This window comes from Canis lupus, chromosome 21 (assembly GCF_003254725.2).
Source record: "Canis lupus dingo isolate Sandy chromosome 21, ASM325472v2, whole genome shotgun sequence".
In the NCBI taxonomy this organism is placed as follows: domain Eukaryota; kingdom Metazoa; phylum Chordata; class Mammalia; order Carnivora; family Canidae; genus Canis; species Canis lupus.
This window is the reverse complement of record NC_064263.1, coordinates 37,812,567-37,829,045: the sequence shown is the minus strand read 5'-3', so window position 1 is coordinate 37,829,045 and position 16,479 is coordinate 37,812,567.

The following is a 16,479-nucleotide window of genomic DNA, read 5'->3' as shown; positions in this document are numbered from 1 at the left end:
AAAAATTTCCTGATTCTTTTTTTAACTTGCAGAATCAAGGCCAGGCCCAGGAGCTGGCAAGGATTTCAGGGTCTCCCTCTGGGTGTCTCTCCACATATTCCCGTTAAAGGAGCTGGCTGGCCAAATTGTGCTCTAACTGCACAGGCGTGTTCAGGGCTCTACTATTAGTTCATGCCATTCCCTCAGCCTGAGCTCCCCTTCCTTGCATTTGTTGCTTGTTGGGAGTCTTCTCTTCCTTCGAAGCCAGCAGGGTTCTCACTCCTCTAGAGCTGGGCTTGATATTCCTACGCAGAGTCAGTCCCTCACTCTTTCAGCCATGGATGCACCCATGTTACACATGCCTCAGTTTGCTGTGTTTGTCCGAACACCTTTCCGAAGACTTAGTTGTCGTTGGGTCTGTTACTCCCATTAGGTTGTAAGCACATTGAAAGCAAGGGCTTTATTTTCATCATGTTTCCTAGAACCAGAGCCTAGGACAGTTGCTAGCACAGAGCAGGAGCTCAGTAAATTGCTGATGAAATAAAAAAAATTTTTTTTGATGAAATAAAATTTTCAGAGGCAAGAATGTGACAAATACCTTTATGTAACACACTGGGACACAAAGAGAAGAATAAGACAGCCATGCTGTCAAGGAATTTGTAAGTCATTAATGGTAGCTACCGTTGATAGAGTCCTAACTATGGCACAGGTACTCTCCATACGGTATGGCTGGGCTTGTGTGCTGTTCAACACTTCAACACTTACAGCAGCCCAGTGAGGTAGGCGTTGTGATGCAACCCCCCCCCCCATTTACAGAATGAGGTTAAATCATTTGTCCAATTTCATAGAGTAAGCAACAGGATTCATATTTAGGTACCTCCAGCTTCCAAGACTGTCCCCCCGCCCCCCACTTTTTTTACCTATACATTGTATCAGTTGGGATCCATCCTGGAGAATAAATAGGTTTCCAGAGGAAGGGGATTTTAATTAATTAATTTATTTATTTATTTACAAAGGATTAGTTACTTAGATAAATGGAAGAGTGAACAGCGAAATAGGGAATGGTGAAGCAACCCAGAGATTTGGTAAAATCCTTGCTGCACAGATGACACTGGGTGGGAGATGGTGTTTCCAGAGCCTCAAGTCATCAGCCAGAGGAAGCTAGAAACACTGCCCAACTTAGAGTTGGGCCTAGATAGGAGAGGCTGTCCAGTGGGACCCTGCCAGATTTCACAGAGAACAGGGAAAGAATGAGAAATCCTCTGGCTTCTCCCTTCCACTGCTTCCAAGGTTTGATGGTGTGTCCCATAGCATTAACTATTAAGTGCCAATGTATAAGAGACCCATGAGAGACAATCAAAGAGCAGAGCACAAAAAGGTGAGATTGGATGTGAGGCCAGAGCAAGTGTGCTACCTCTTTACTCTGAGATGCAGGGACCAGGAAATGACATGGTACTCAATTTAGAGCTAGGAAGAACAGCAAAGATATTAAGCAAACTCAGAAGAAGGGGAGATTCAAGTGACTGCAATAGTGAGGGAGAGACTTCACACTCCTAAAGAGAGAATTTCTGTAGGGGAAGAAGAGAGACTGAGTGTTCCTGATAGAAGGGACACCTAAGAATTTTCCTGCAAGTAAAGAATACTACTCATTGTCTTTAAAGATCTTTCTACTCAGTAGATAAAATGGAGTATCTATGATATATGTGCACAGTGTAAAGAATAAAGAAAAACAGGGGCGCCTGGGTGGCTCAGTTGGTTAAACATCTGCTTTTGCCTCAGGTCATGGTCTCAGGATCCTGGGATAGGGTCCCATATCGGGCTCTCTGCTCAGCAGAGCCTGCTTCTCCTTCTCCCTCTGCTTTTCCTCTCCACTTTTGTGCTCTCTCACTCTCTCTCTCTAATAAATAAATAAAATCTTAAAAAAAAAATAAAGAAAAACATACACATTTTAAGCTCAGGAAGGAAAACATCATTATATGTGATTTAAAAAAAATTTTTAACCATGAAAGATTTTGTGTATATATATATATATATATATATATATATATATACACACACACACACACACACACACACACACACACACAAATGTGAGTATATAATAAAATATACCATGGAGCGCCTGGGTGACTCAGCCAGTTAAGTATCTAACTCTTGGTTTCTCTTGGGTCATGATCTCAGGGTGTGAGATTGAGCCCCACTCTGTTCTCAGGGAGAGTCTGCTAGAGATTTCCTCTTTCCCTTTCCCTCTGCCCTCTCCCCACCCCCCCGCCAGTTGCACTGTCTCTCTCCCTCTCTCTCAAATAAACAAATACATCCTTAAAATATATATACCATTTTAACCATTTTTTAAGGTTTAATCTTTTTTTTTTTTTTTTTTTTTTTTTTACCAATCTCTACACCTAATATGGGGCTCAAACTCTTGATCCCAATATCAAGAGTCACATGCTTTTCTGATTATGCTAGCCAGGCGCCCCCATTATAACCATTTTTAGGTGTATAATTCATTTGTTATAGGCAACAGTTGCACTTACAATGCTGTGCAACCATTAGCACTATCTGTTTCTGATATTTTTTTATCACCCCAAAGAAACTCTGTTATCAAAGCAATAACTCTTCATCCTCTCCTCTCCACGTGCGCAGGTAATAAATTTATTCTAAATATATTTTTAAAAATAAGATGAATTAATGGATGATCAGCAGAATGGTAATAGATAGATAGACATACAGTAATGAAATGTTACCAGATAGACATGTATAATATAATGGTGAAGTTCAACTGGTGGATATACAGGATGTCCTATAAATTTTTTTTCAACTTTATTGTATGTTTGAAATTTTTCTCAGTAAAATGTTGTGGGGGAAATGCTATGCTCAGGCCCTAGCCTCAGAGATTCTGATTTAATTGGTTGTGTTTGGGCCTGGAGGCAAGAAGCTGTTGCCCAGCGGATCACCAAGAACACGGAATTGGTCAGGGTGCTCTGAAGTTCTAAAATGGGAGTGGGAAGTTTATATTAATTTAGCATCTAATGTGGCATGATTCGTGCTTCTCAATGTCTCCTTCTAAAAAAGTGTGTCTATTCTTTCAGAATAATTTTTATCATGTTAGGTCCCTTTAACCTTGAAAATGGTTTAAGATCTATTTTTGACATGTATATACATACATGTTCATATTTTTCTAACTCCTTGTTTTCATTTTTTTATTTTTTATTTATTTATTTTTAAATATTTATTTATTTATTTATGATAGACATAGAGTGAGAGAGAGAGAGGCAGAGACACAGGAGGAGGGAGAAGCAGGCTCCATGCCAGGAGCCCGACGTGGGACTCGATCCCGGGACTCCAGGATCGCTCCCTGGGCCAAAGGAAGGCGCTAAACCGCTGAGCCACCCAGGGATCCCCTGTTTTCATTTTTTAAAAAGATTATTTATTTATTTATTTATTCATGATAGAGAGAGAGAGAGAGACAGGCAGAGAGAGAAGCAGGCTCCATGCAGGGAGCCTGATGTGGGACTCGATCCCGGGACTCTGGGATCACACTCTGAGCCCAAGGCAGATGCTCAACCGCTGAGCCACCCAGGCATCCCTTAAAACCATTTTTATGGAGGTGAAGAAATGGGCTTATTGGAACAGAAACAAAATACTGTAACCTGGGTGGCTATGGGTTTCTGCGTCAGCTGGAGGGAACAATAGAAAGGTAGGCTTGAGTAAAATAGGGGCCAGTGGTCAAGTTTAGCTGTCAAGCTTGAAAATTTGACAATTCCAAAGAAATATCTGTAACCCAGTTAACCAGGAAAAATGATAATTGATGTTCCCCAGAGAACTGGTATCTATACTGCCCAGTTAGGCTCTGCCTTCTGTAGTAGTGCAAATATCTTCGTATCTTCTGTAACCCTTCTTCCACCCTCAGCTATTTTAAAATCTTACTCTGGGGGTTATGGTGGTGTGTAAAGTTGTTTGTCTTTGCAGCAAATGATCCCAGTTCATATAACCATGTAAAAGGAGACAGGAACACTAACATCTGATCCCTTGTCATGGGACCCTAGCCTGGTTCAGTCCAAGTGCCAGCTGGAGACAGAACAGGGCCCAAGGGCGGAAGCAGAATGGCCTATGAGGAAGAGGACCAAAGGTCAGCCATAGAGCCGCTGTATCACAGGTGAGATCTAAGGGGAAACTGCCAGGCTAAAAGCAGGAAGCAAACAGAAGTTCAGGAGCCAGAGGAATGCTCAAGCAAATCAGGAAGGAGGACGCAAGACAGGAAGGGAATCAAGCATTGGCTATAAATGAAGCTCATTCTTGTTGGGAGCTTACCCTGTGGTGCTAGGGTGAGCAGGAAGGAGTTAGGAAGTGCAGGGTGGGATAATCTTAAAAAAAAAAAAAAAGAGAGAGAGAGAGAGAGAGAGAGACCTCACACTATATTATCACATAGCCTATTAACTGAGGCTCACTTTGATGACCCTGAGCCATCCAGAAGAGGTTAAATGTGGTTATTTCCCATTTTGAAAGTAAGGGAAATATATAAAACATTTTAGAAAAGTTTGCAAATAATATGATTGAAAAAAATAGTAAGAGATCCTTTTACACTTGAAAGGATAACCTTCAGGCTGCCAGGAAAATTCACGTATGTGTAATCCCACATTGCCCCCATAAATCTAGGTAGCTCTCAGCAGCGATTCAGAGAAGTGGAGGCATAACTTTTAAAATTTGGATGTCTCTTTTCTTCCAGCTAGGGTGACAGCTATTTTCCTTTCTCCCTCGTTTTTTAGTTGTAACATATATTAATATTATTATATAGCTTTGACCTAATTTAGAAATTCTGGAAACTTACTTTTTTTTTTTTTTTTGAAACTTACATTTTTTTAAAAGATTTATTTTATTTTATTTATTTTTTTTTTTGAGAGAGAGTGAGAAGGGGGAGGGGTGGGAGGGAGAGAATCCTTCAAGTAGACTCCCCACTGAGCTGTGGAGCCTGACACTAGCTCTGGGGCTTGATCCCCTGACCCATGAGATCACCACCTGGGCTGAAATCAAGAGCTGGATGCTCAACTGACTGAGCCACTGGGCCGGGGGACACAGGGTGTGTGTTCCAAATTTTGGAGACTTTCAAGGAAGGACTATAATGGGCTGGCAAAAATCATGTGTTTATTTGCTATGTCCAGGGAGCTGTGACACTGTAATTGGTCCCCCAGTGTACTATCAGTGATAGGTAGGAGGGAGAAGGGGATAGGGGAAGGGTGGGTAGGAAGATAGAGCCCTGAGGCCATATGGAGTAGGAAAGGAGTGTCCCAACGAGGCTGGTGATTTCAGAAGTAGCAGTGTGGGAAAAATGCAGGGCAGACAGCTACCACCATCTATCAAGTTTACACAGGTAATGAGGGAAATAACAGAGTCCTGAACCCATGATCATCTATCTCTAAATGTTTTTTATTCCTACTGACGTGTCTCCTTTGCTTGGGGAAAACATTTACAGTTGCTGCCAAACTCCTGGTATTCCACTGTGTCTCTCCTCTCTCATACCCTGCTTTTACCCCCAGCCTGGAGTCCACTTGGGTGGAAATGCAGCATATAAATGGGCCCAGAGTTAATCATCTGCAGGTTTCCCCTGATAAGTCACAGTATGTTTGCTGCTCTCCTTCCAAGAGTCAATAGCAGCTGTGGGGATGTGCCGAGAGTGGCCTATGGCATTCAGAGCACTGGCCCAGATGGGAGGTAGTGCGCTGGGGAGCCTATCTGAACACCACCATCTGGAATGCCTCTGTTGCCCTGAAGGCACTTGTCTCCATCTCCAGTGGACACAGCTTAGAGATGCCAAAAATTGAGCCAAGTTCACTGGATGTACAAATGGCCTGACGTCAGTGGAATTTGCTCATAATTTAGGCCTCATGTGTGATGTACTGTCTGAACTCAAAGATCTGTCAAAATAATCAGGGCGAAAAGAGGAGAAGGAAGTAGAAAAAGTAGAGGAAAAGGAGGAAGAAGAAGAGAAGTAGGAGGTGGAAGAGAAGGTAGATGAGAAGAAGAGGGGGAAATCAGGACATGGCTGGGAGCTGTGGCAGGACAGGTTCAGCTTTTGACTCCTGGGGCCAACGGTCCCTGTAAGTTTGTTGAAAGCAGCAGTGCCAAATAAAACATGGCCTTTTAAAGCACTGAATTACGTGAGTGCAGAGCTGTTAAAATCAGTGCAGCAAAAATCCAGCTGGGTTTGGCTAATGCCACAAAGTACAAAATGATGATCACTTGTTCTGCCAAGACCCAAGGTTCCCCAGACGTGGTGGCCTGAGCAGAGTTATATTGATATATGTCCAGATTGCCATTCTTTAAAACAGGGAATTTGCTATTAAGAAATAAACATCTGTTGTTTTGCTTGCCCTGTGTCCAGAGGTGGATTTGTTGTAAAGCTAACAAAATTTAAGCTTCAGAGCTCCTCACTTGCATGGGTCCTTGTAAGTGCTGGGAAATTCCAGGAGTTATAGAGTGTTCTAGATGGGGAGAGGAAGTCACCTGACAAGAAGCATTTTTATCTGAAAAATTGCCTAAACGGACCTCAGAAGAAAAGAACCCAAATCTCTAAGATTCCAGAATGATTTGATATTTATCCAGCTATGTTCGAGGAAGGACCAGGCAAGCATAGAGTCCCTCTACTATTCTGCCGTCTTAACTCTCTTCCCTGAATCTCCGAGATTCCATTAATTGGTTGTGGTTTATTTTCTCAGTCTAAATAAAATTCAATTTCAGACATATTTTTTTCAGACATATTTTTTTAAAATATTTTTTATTTATTTATGATAGTCATACACACAGAGAGAGAGAGATAGAGAGAGAGAGAGAGAGGCAGAGGGAGAAGCAGGCTCCACGCACCAGGAGCCTGATGTGGGATTCGATCCCGGGTCTCCAGGATCGCGCCCTGGGCCAAAGGCAGGCGCCAAACCGCTGCGCCACCCAGGGATCCCCAGACATATTTTTTAATTTGTAATTTTATATTTTTTTTTATTAAGGAGTGCCCCAAATACAAAGCTTTGGGTTCCCTCAAAATCTGAATCTGTCCCTAATCTGTTTCCCTCTACTGGTTTTCTTCTGGTAAGCAAGACCCTACTTTGTCTTTGTGGAAAGGCCCTTTTACACTTAGGAGTAGGCACTTGATCAAGCCTCACCAAACAGAGAGACAGTGATTGGTTGAGGAATAAGCATATGATACAACTCAGGCCAATGAGAATCAGGGCTGGAATTTTTGCTGGATCTTTCTCTTTTTTTGGCAGGGCAGGGCGGGGAACAAGGGAGAAGGAAGAGAAAGAATCTTAAGGAAGCCTCATGTCCAGCAGGGAGCCTGATGTGTGGCTTGATCTCACAACCCTGAGATCATGATGAGCAGAAATTAAGAATTTGATTTGACGCTTAACTGACTGAGCCACCCTGGCACCTCTGCTGGATCTCTCTACCATGGTTGTTCAGTTGTGAGAATGTAAACCTGACATTGCCAACAGTCATTTTGCTTCTACTAGTAGAACCTGCCTGAGAATAAAATTAGCAGAGAAGAAAGCAGAGCTGGGATAAAAAGAAGCTGAGTCCTGATAATGTCACTTTGTGTTCCTGAAACCGGCTATATTGAAGCTGGTATACAGAACCCTGGGCTTTTCAGATAGACAAGTCAAGAAAGCCTGCTTTTTCACCTTAGCTAGTTTGAGCTGGGTTTCTATAATTTACAACTGAAAGGGTCTTACTAATATAGATTCATTTGTGCTAGAAAAGGATCGCTATTATTTTTCAGTTCATAAGGTGGCAGGTGAGTGTGTTTGTTTCTTCCTCCCTCAGCTTTATTGAGATGTAATTGACATATAATATTGTTTAACTTCAAGATGTATAACTTGATGATTTGATCCTTTTTCTATTTGCCTCTTAATTGCTATAATAGATGATGCTTATTGATTATTTTTATTAAAGGCTTAAATAATCCATTGTAACTTTATTTATTTATTTATTTTAAATTTTCATTTATTTATTCATGAGAGATACCGATAGAGAGAGAGAGGCAGAGACACAGGCAGAGGGAGAAGCAGGCTCCATGCAGGGAGCCCGACGTGGGACTCAATCCCGGGTCTCCAGGACCACGACCTGGGCGGAAGCCGTCGCTAAACCGCTGAGCCACCTGGGGTGCCCTCCATTGTAACTTTAAAGGAAATTTATGATATATATATATATTTTAAAGATTTTATTTATTTATTCATGAGAGACACAGAGAGAGAGAGAGAGAGGCAGAGACACAGGCAGAGGGAGAAGCAGGCTCCATGCAGGGAGCCCGATGTGGGGCTCGATCCTGGGACCCCAGGATCATGCCCTGGGTCAAAGGCAGGCACTAAACTGCTGAGCCACCCAGGGATCCCAAGATATATATATTATTATTATCATACCCATTTTACTAAAGAGAAAATTGAGGCACACAGAAGTTAAACAACTTGTTCTAATTGGTATGCACTCTGGTTTTAGACTGTGGGGATTGCTAATTACTACACTGTGCTACCTGAGCCTACTGATTCAGAGGTTATTAACATCATTTTTTTAAAAGATTTTATTTATTTATTCATGAGAGATGCAGAGAGAGAGAGAGAGAGGCAGAGACACAGGCAGACAGAGAAGCAGGCTCCATGCAGGGAGCCCGACGTGGGACTCAATCCTGGGACTCCAGAATCACACCCCGGGCCGAAGGCGGCACTAAACCACAAGGCCACCAGGGCTGCCCTATTAACATCATTTTTAAGACTTCTCAGACCAAGACCTTTGTTTGGTTTTACAAATTACGGAACAGTTATTAGTTGTTGCCAGCCTATGGATCAGATGCCCTGAACAAATACCAGATGTGGGCAATATGATACACTTTCCTCAAAATCACCTAAGAATGACAGGTGTCAAGAACATAATAAACTCTTAACCAGTACATGTGTACTGGCCAATGGGGCCAAATATCATATCATTGTCTTGTTTAGGAAGTTCCTAAATAGTCTCTTCCACACATTCCCCTTTGTCCTCTTCCCTTAATTCATCCCGTGACTACCCAGCTCCCTGGTGTCAGTACTGACAATTTCTAGTTGTAGCTCATCAGTCATCCCTGTCCCTTCTGATGTGTTGTCATTGATATTGATGGGGAACGCCAGCATGATTCCACTTCCCTGGTCTCTATGCTGAACATGGGAGAATGGACCATCTTAAACCATCACCACTATGCCCTCAAACTGGATAACTCAATTTCCTATGATACCTTTTTCTTGTGCTCTTCCAGACTTATTTCTAGGACTGCCTCTGTGTTCTTTTCTACCCATGGCTCCAGCCTGACAAGATTTTACAGAGTAAAATCCTGGGTCCTACTGTCACCAAACCAAGTATCTTAGACTTGAATCCATGATGACCCAGGAAACATTTATTGGGCACCTACTAGGCATCAGGGATTCAGGGATAAATATGATACAGTTTTTTTTCTGAAAGCTCCCAAACTACTGAAGAGAGGTTGGATGGGACAGAGGTCAACAGTTCCCACAAACAGAGTGACTTGAAATCACAACGGAGGAAGGTGCCCACTCATGGAAAGGACTGAGGAGGCTTGTTGACAAATTGCAGATGAAGTGTCAGTAAGAATCAGCAGGCAGAGAAGAGAGATGAGGATTCCAAGGAAATGGAAGAGCATATTCGAAGCTAGAGAAGCAACAAAGGTCATGACTTGTCAGGAAATAGAATGTTTATGAGGCAGGAGAAGGCAGTCTTTCAGAGAGAATGGTGAGAAAGGAGTCTAGAAAAAAATTAGACAGAAGCTAGCTTTTGACAAGTCCTTGTATGCTGTGTTAAAGAATGTAAAATTCATTCAGTATTCATACATAGGGAGCCACTAAAAGATCTCAAGTGACGGAGTGACATGATTACATTTGTTATTTCTGACAGATCGTATGGACAACAATGTCACCCCCTTATAGTAATTAAGCTCTTCCTGCTAGCCCTGCTCTTTGGATTCAAAGTTCTTCAGATTGAGCCCATTTTTAGCCTCCAATGATCACTACTGTTTTCAAATATTTCTCTTTTCTTCCTCAACGCATAATTGGCGTACCCTAAGGATCCTCCCTTACCCAACCGCTTGGCTTATAGTATTCCCTTAGAGACGTAATTATCACTTGTGTGTGGTTGTGTACACTGTGGGAAAAGTATATCATTTTACTTTGGAGGGCATTTTCAAAATACATATGCCTTTGCAACGTCTTCCTCTTTCCCTGAAATTGTGATAGGCCTAAGGTTTGGGAGGATGGGTTGGGTTGGTTGGGGAGACCAGCATTTTGGAAAAGGTTCTTTTTTTTTTTTTTTAAGATTTATGTATTTATTTTGGGTGGGGGCTGGGTAGAGGCAGAGGGAGAGAGAATCCTGAAGCAGACTCCCCACTGAGTGCAGAGCCCTATGTGGGACTCACTCACTCAATCCCAGGACCCTGAGATCAGACCTGAGCCGAAATCAAGAGTCAGCTGCTTAGTTGACTGAGTCATCCAGGGGCCCCTGGAAAAGTTTATTCTTCTAAAGAATAGAGTTTTGGTTATGGAAACTTGAATCAAGATAATATCCCTTTCGATTTCATGGTTGTTTTTAAAATACTGTAAAATCAGCACTGATATTTGAATAATGATAACCCCTGTAGCTCGCTAAATGGTGGCCTCCAAAAAGATACGTCCATGTCTTAATACCTAGCTCCTGTGAATGTTAGCTTACTTGGAAAAAAGCTCTTTGCAGCTGTAATTAAGTTAAGGATAATGAGATAAAATCATCCTGGATTATCCTGGTCAGCCATAAATCCAATGATGAAAGTCCTTATAAGAGGTAGAAGAGAAGATGGAGACAAAGAGGAAAGACCACATGAAGTTGGAGGAGGAGATTGGTATTTTGCAGCCACAAGGCAAAGTATGCCTGGAGTCACCAGAAGCTGGAAGAAACAAGGATGCATTCTCTTCTAGAGCTTTCAGAAGGAGTGTGGCCCTGATGACACCTTGATTTCAGCCTTCCAGCCTCCAGAATGTTGAGAAAATAAATTTATTGTTTTAAGCCAGCAGTTGGTGGTAACTTATTATGGTGTCCTTAAAAAACTTACACACTCTCTAATAGGTTATGCTTAATGGTCACTTATTTTCAAGAGTGGTGTATGATGGTGTGATGTAAACGGATTTGGGCAAGGTAACTTAATCCTTGTGAGCCATTTTTCTCACCTGAAAACATGGCAATAGTAGTCCTATCCTCACAGAATGTTTAGACTATTAAACAAAATAAAAGAAAACTAGCCAGCAGACGACTGGCAAAAAAGGCAGGTGCTCAAAGATTTATCCATTTAAGAGTAGGACCGGACACATACAACCCAGACAGACGCCTTAGTGAAACAAGGCCTCGTGGGATGGTGAACGTGCAAAGTCAGGGCCCGGCTCAGAATCTTTTTTGAATATAACCACTTGACACCCATGTGGTGTCAGCTCCCGTTCTCACCAACTAACCACTGCCCTAGCCCCCAACCTTCTCTACTTCCTGTTTACGTAGATGGCTGCTTCCTGGCCAAGGGAACTGAACAGTTTCAGCCAGACTGCTTTTCCCCTGGACCTAAGCCAAGAATACTTTTCTTTGCTCAACTCTCATTCTGCTTTCTTCTTGTTTTAGAAGCCATCACATTACTGAGGAGCAAATTGCTGCCCCAAGCAATCCCCAGCTAAGCAGTTGGTTCTCTTCCAGGCTATTGGATTGAATCAGGTGGACAGGAGAAAAAAAAAACTATCACGTATTATTAGGTATCAAGAAATCTGTCTATCTCTGCTCGCTGTAGGCCCTTCAGGCTATTAGTACTGATGCTTTTTTATTCAGTCGTGCTGGTCCCAATGCCTCCACTCTCAGGCCTAGACTTGACCTGTTTGTGCAAAGCAGTCCTGAGGCCAGTGGGACAGCAGTAGGTCGAATTCGACTAGGACGCCATGTTAGTAGGTGGTTAAAATGATTTAACTTGTGGTTCTCAATATGAGGCCAATGTCTAAATCATCCGAGAGTCTCTTTCAAAATAAATAAGCAAGAAACATTTAGAACAGGAGGGTAGGCATGGGTACTTTTTTTTTTTTTTTAAGATTTTATTTATTTATTTATTCATGAGAGACACAGAGAGAGAGAGAGAGAGGCAGAGACACAGGCAGAGGGAGAACAGGCTCCATGCAGGGAGCCTGATGTGGGACTCGATCCTGGGACTCCAGGATCATGCCTCGGGTCGAAGGCAGGCGCTAAACCGCTGAGCCACCCAGGTATCCCCGTCATGGGTACTTTGAAAAAAAAAGCCTCCAGATGATAATGCTTTTCCCCACAACTCCAGGTTTATCACCCTTCACATAGTAGATAAGAATGGGGAATTGGGATCCTGAACTGGATTCCAGGTCTGGCTTTAACATCTATAAAGCTGTGTGACATTGCACATATTATGTTCCATTCAATTTCCTCATCTGTAAAATAGTGGTCCTAATACCTACCTTCATCACAGAATTGTGAGGAATGAATGAGTCAGCACGTGAAAAGCACTTAATCTATATAACTGTTTGCTATTATCATTACTTTTATTGGGTTTATTGACCTGCTGGAGGGAGAGGAAGTTGGCCAGAGGCTGGGATGCCTCAATTAGTGATTTGAAGTTGACACAGGTAGAGGTGATGGCAGAGTTCATGGTATGACAGTGGAAGTGGGTCGTGGAGGCTGAAATGGAAAAAAAAACCCATCACCGGAAAGAGAAAAGTTGAAGCAGTGAAGCACATGCCCTCTGGGATCAGAGTGCCTGAGTTTAGTCCTACCCTCATGCGTAATGGGTGACATGACCTGAGCAGTTTACTTAATTGCTTCCTTATTTGTAAAATGAAGATGATAATAAGAATGACCGATCTTATAGGGCTGTCATGGAATCAAATGAGTTCATCCATGACATGCTGATTTCTTAGACTGGTGACCAGCATGTTGCCAGTGTTAGCTTTTATTCTTACCATTTTTTACTGAGATGAGAAGATCAAGGAAATGAGGAGCCAGCTGTTGGCTGGACATTGGCACTATCTGAGGTGACAGAAAGGTTTGAGGCAAACAGGAATACTGTGAGCCAGGTGTAAAAGTCTTTGGTGAATGAGATGACCAAGAAGCTGATAGTAAAGCAATGAGAAGGAGGTGAGTCATCATAGCCAAATGGCATTAGCCTCCAAAGGCTGAGTCTTTCGTGAGAGTGTGGAGGCATGTACTGGGAGCTAAGCAGACCCATCACCATATCCTGGCCCTGAATGAAGGTAATCAAGGAAAGCCAAGAGTTAGAGGGAATAGTCAGAGAAGGTACTGAGGCTATAGATAGTTCTCTGGTGAGGGAAAGACAATCCAGATGGTGTAAGAATCTGGAAGGTAGAGGAAGGATGGGGATAGGACTACATTTGCTAAACATCACAATGCCATGGACAATAAATGGTATAAGTGAGCACTATCAACTACAATCTTAAACCGTGATGGAAATGTTCTACATCTGCACTGTCCAAGATGGTAGACATAAGCCACAAGTGGCTACTGAGCCCTTGAAATGAGGCCAGTTCAATCAGTGATCCAAAATAATAACAGAAGAATTTCTTCCTCAGTTAAGATGCAGAACTCCAGGCCCCACTTTCAGTCCACTCCACTAGAATCTTTAGGGCTTGGTCAGAGATCCCCAGGTGACAAATATGCAGACAAATTTAGGAATTGCTGTGTGATCTAAGGAGGTTGGAGAAAAAGGGTATCCACGTGGGCATAAATGTAGGAAGGGCTATTACAGAAGGTCTGATTTGGAAGGGTTTCAACTTTTTAATATATTCTTAGTGGCATGGATCTCATTGATAGTCTTATTTTGATAACGTCTGGCTTGGTTGATATAAGAAAATTCGAAACTAAAAGAATATAACAGCAGCGAAAATTGTATTTACATTAAAGGTTAGCACTAGTGTTCATATCAGGGGAGAATTAACTACTTGAGAAATTTTTGGATAATTGCTTGAAACCAAAAGTGTGACAGTGGAAATCTGCTCTGCATAAAAGGGAAGGAGAATTAGAAATCTGGAGGGCCCTGTGGATTGGATAACGTTAGAGTAGAGAAAGCAACAGGGAGTGGAGTCACACAAGATGGCAGTGGGCTATCATTGTACCATACAATGTAATAGCACCTCCCCTGAAAAGACCTAAGAAAGTCCACGAAATTGCAAGTGTTCATTGTTCTCTCTGTGCCTCAATTTCCCCTTCTGTAAACGAGTGATAATAATACCTACCAGTATGTAACACAGATTTTTTTTGGTTGGGAGTAACATGTGAAAAAGCTGAGTTTTCCAGCTCTTTGCAAAATTTGGGTTGAACGGGGGCCAGTTAGAGCTAGCACAACGGAATGCAGAAAGCTGGAGGCAGAGAGGGTTAGGGAAGTAGAAATCTCTGACAATTCCCAAAAAGTTGGGGAAAGTTTTATGTTACTCTATGTCATAGAATCAGGTAATTGAGGCAATCTCCTCTAACTCTCATTGGGCAGGGAAGCCTCAACCTTCATCTGGGTAACAGCAGGAAAGAAAGCAAAACAGAAAATGGCCTGTGGGTCCTGCTCCTAGAACCACCTGACTCTTAGGCTGCCCGCAAAAGCCACTGTGCATGCATGGGCCTCTCTGCTAGTCTATCAGGTCTCTGGGGCTGGTCAGAGTGGCCTGGTCAGCTCTGGCCTCAGCTCTTATCACTCCCTCAGATAGTGTCACAAGGAACTATGTAGATAAGTATTGTAGATCCTGGGGTCTAAGGGGTTAGGGAAGGGAGACAGCAGTGTGGGCCTGAGTGATTATGTATCTGATTTGCCCTTGAGAGAGGCCAGATTAGGCCTGGTAGGGCCACAGGCAAAAGTGAGGCCCAGGAGGCAGAAACAGCTTTGGAGTGCTAGGGCGCAGAATTCCCCAGAGCATTTGGGATATGATTGAGACAGAGAAAAAGAGCAAATGTATTCTAAGAATATATGTCAGCAATTGAGCCTTAGAAATCAAACCTGGGGGCACCTGGGTGGCTCAGCAGTTGAGCATCTGCCTTTGGTTCAGGGTGTGATCCCGGGGTCCTGGGATGGAGCCCACATCAGGCTTCCCACAGGGAGCTTGCTTCTCCCTCTGCCTATCTCTCTCTCTCTCTCTCTCTCACTCTCTCAGAGAGAAAGAAAGAAACCAAATCTGCATTAAGTCCAAGGAACAAGGAATGTCAGAAATAGAAGCAGCCCAATGTCAGAAGCAAGTAAATGTAGACACAGAGCAGCAGACAGGGTCAAGACAGGAAGGAGCAAAAGGAACAGTATTTCTAGCCACAGCGCTAGGTTACCTGGGGCTCCTTCTCCTCAGTGGGAGGTAGAGGTTGGGGAAAAAAACTGTATGCCTGCACATTAAAACATATCTTTTTGTACGTGTGTTCAATGTATATGAAATTTACTATTTTAAGTATAAGTGTGCAGTTCAGTGATACTAAGTATATTCACATTGGAGTGCAACATCACCACTATCCATCTCTAAAACTTTTTCATCAGCCCAAACTAAAGCTCCATATCCATGAAACAACTCCCGATTTCTCCTTCCCTCAGCCTCTGGCCACCACTCTTTTGCTTTCTATTTCTATGAATTTGACTACTCTATGTACCTCATATAAGTGGAATCGTACAGTATTTGTCCATTTATGTCTGGTCATAGCTTTATTTATTTATTTAGAAATTATTTTATTTATTTATTTATTTATTTATTTATTTATTTATTTAAGATTTTATTTATTTATTCATGAGAGACAGAGAGAGAGAGAGGCAGAGACACAGGCAGAGGGAGAAGCAGGCTCCACGCAGGGAGCCCAATGTGGGACTGGATCCCGGGTCTCCAGGATCAGGCCCTGGGCTGAAGGCGGCGCTAAACCACTGAGCCACCTGGGCTGCCCAAGATTTTATTTATTTATTCATGAGACACAGAGAGAGAGAGAGAGACGAGACACAGAGGGAGAAGCAGGCTCCATGCAGGGAACACGATGTGGGACTCGATCCCGGGACTCCAGGAGTCCCTGGGCTGAAGGCAGGTGCCAAACCGCTGAGCCACCCAGGGATCCAAGGTTATAGCTTTTAATATCCTCTCAAATTCCTAAGGAACCTGCTGTCAGATGAGCCCCAGGTTGTACCTCTATTAGGTCTTCCAATAAACCAAACATCTGACCCTTACTCACCACCGGTTGTGATTCTTCCCTTAACAGAGATGTGTGCAGTCAAGAGCAAGATGGTCTATTTTCTCCCTTTCCATCATTTCTGCTAGTGCTGTCAATTTGCATCTCTCTCCCCCAACCTTGATCACCATACCAATGCTGGCTCTATTTAATCACACCACAGTTCTCTCCAATGCTAAAATGGAATAAAATTGTTCCTCTAAAGAATGAAAGCACTTCCAACAAATCTTAGGTTGTCTGGCATCTCAAGTGCAT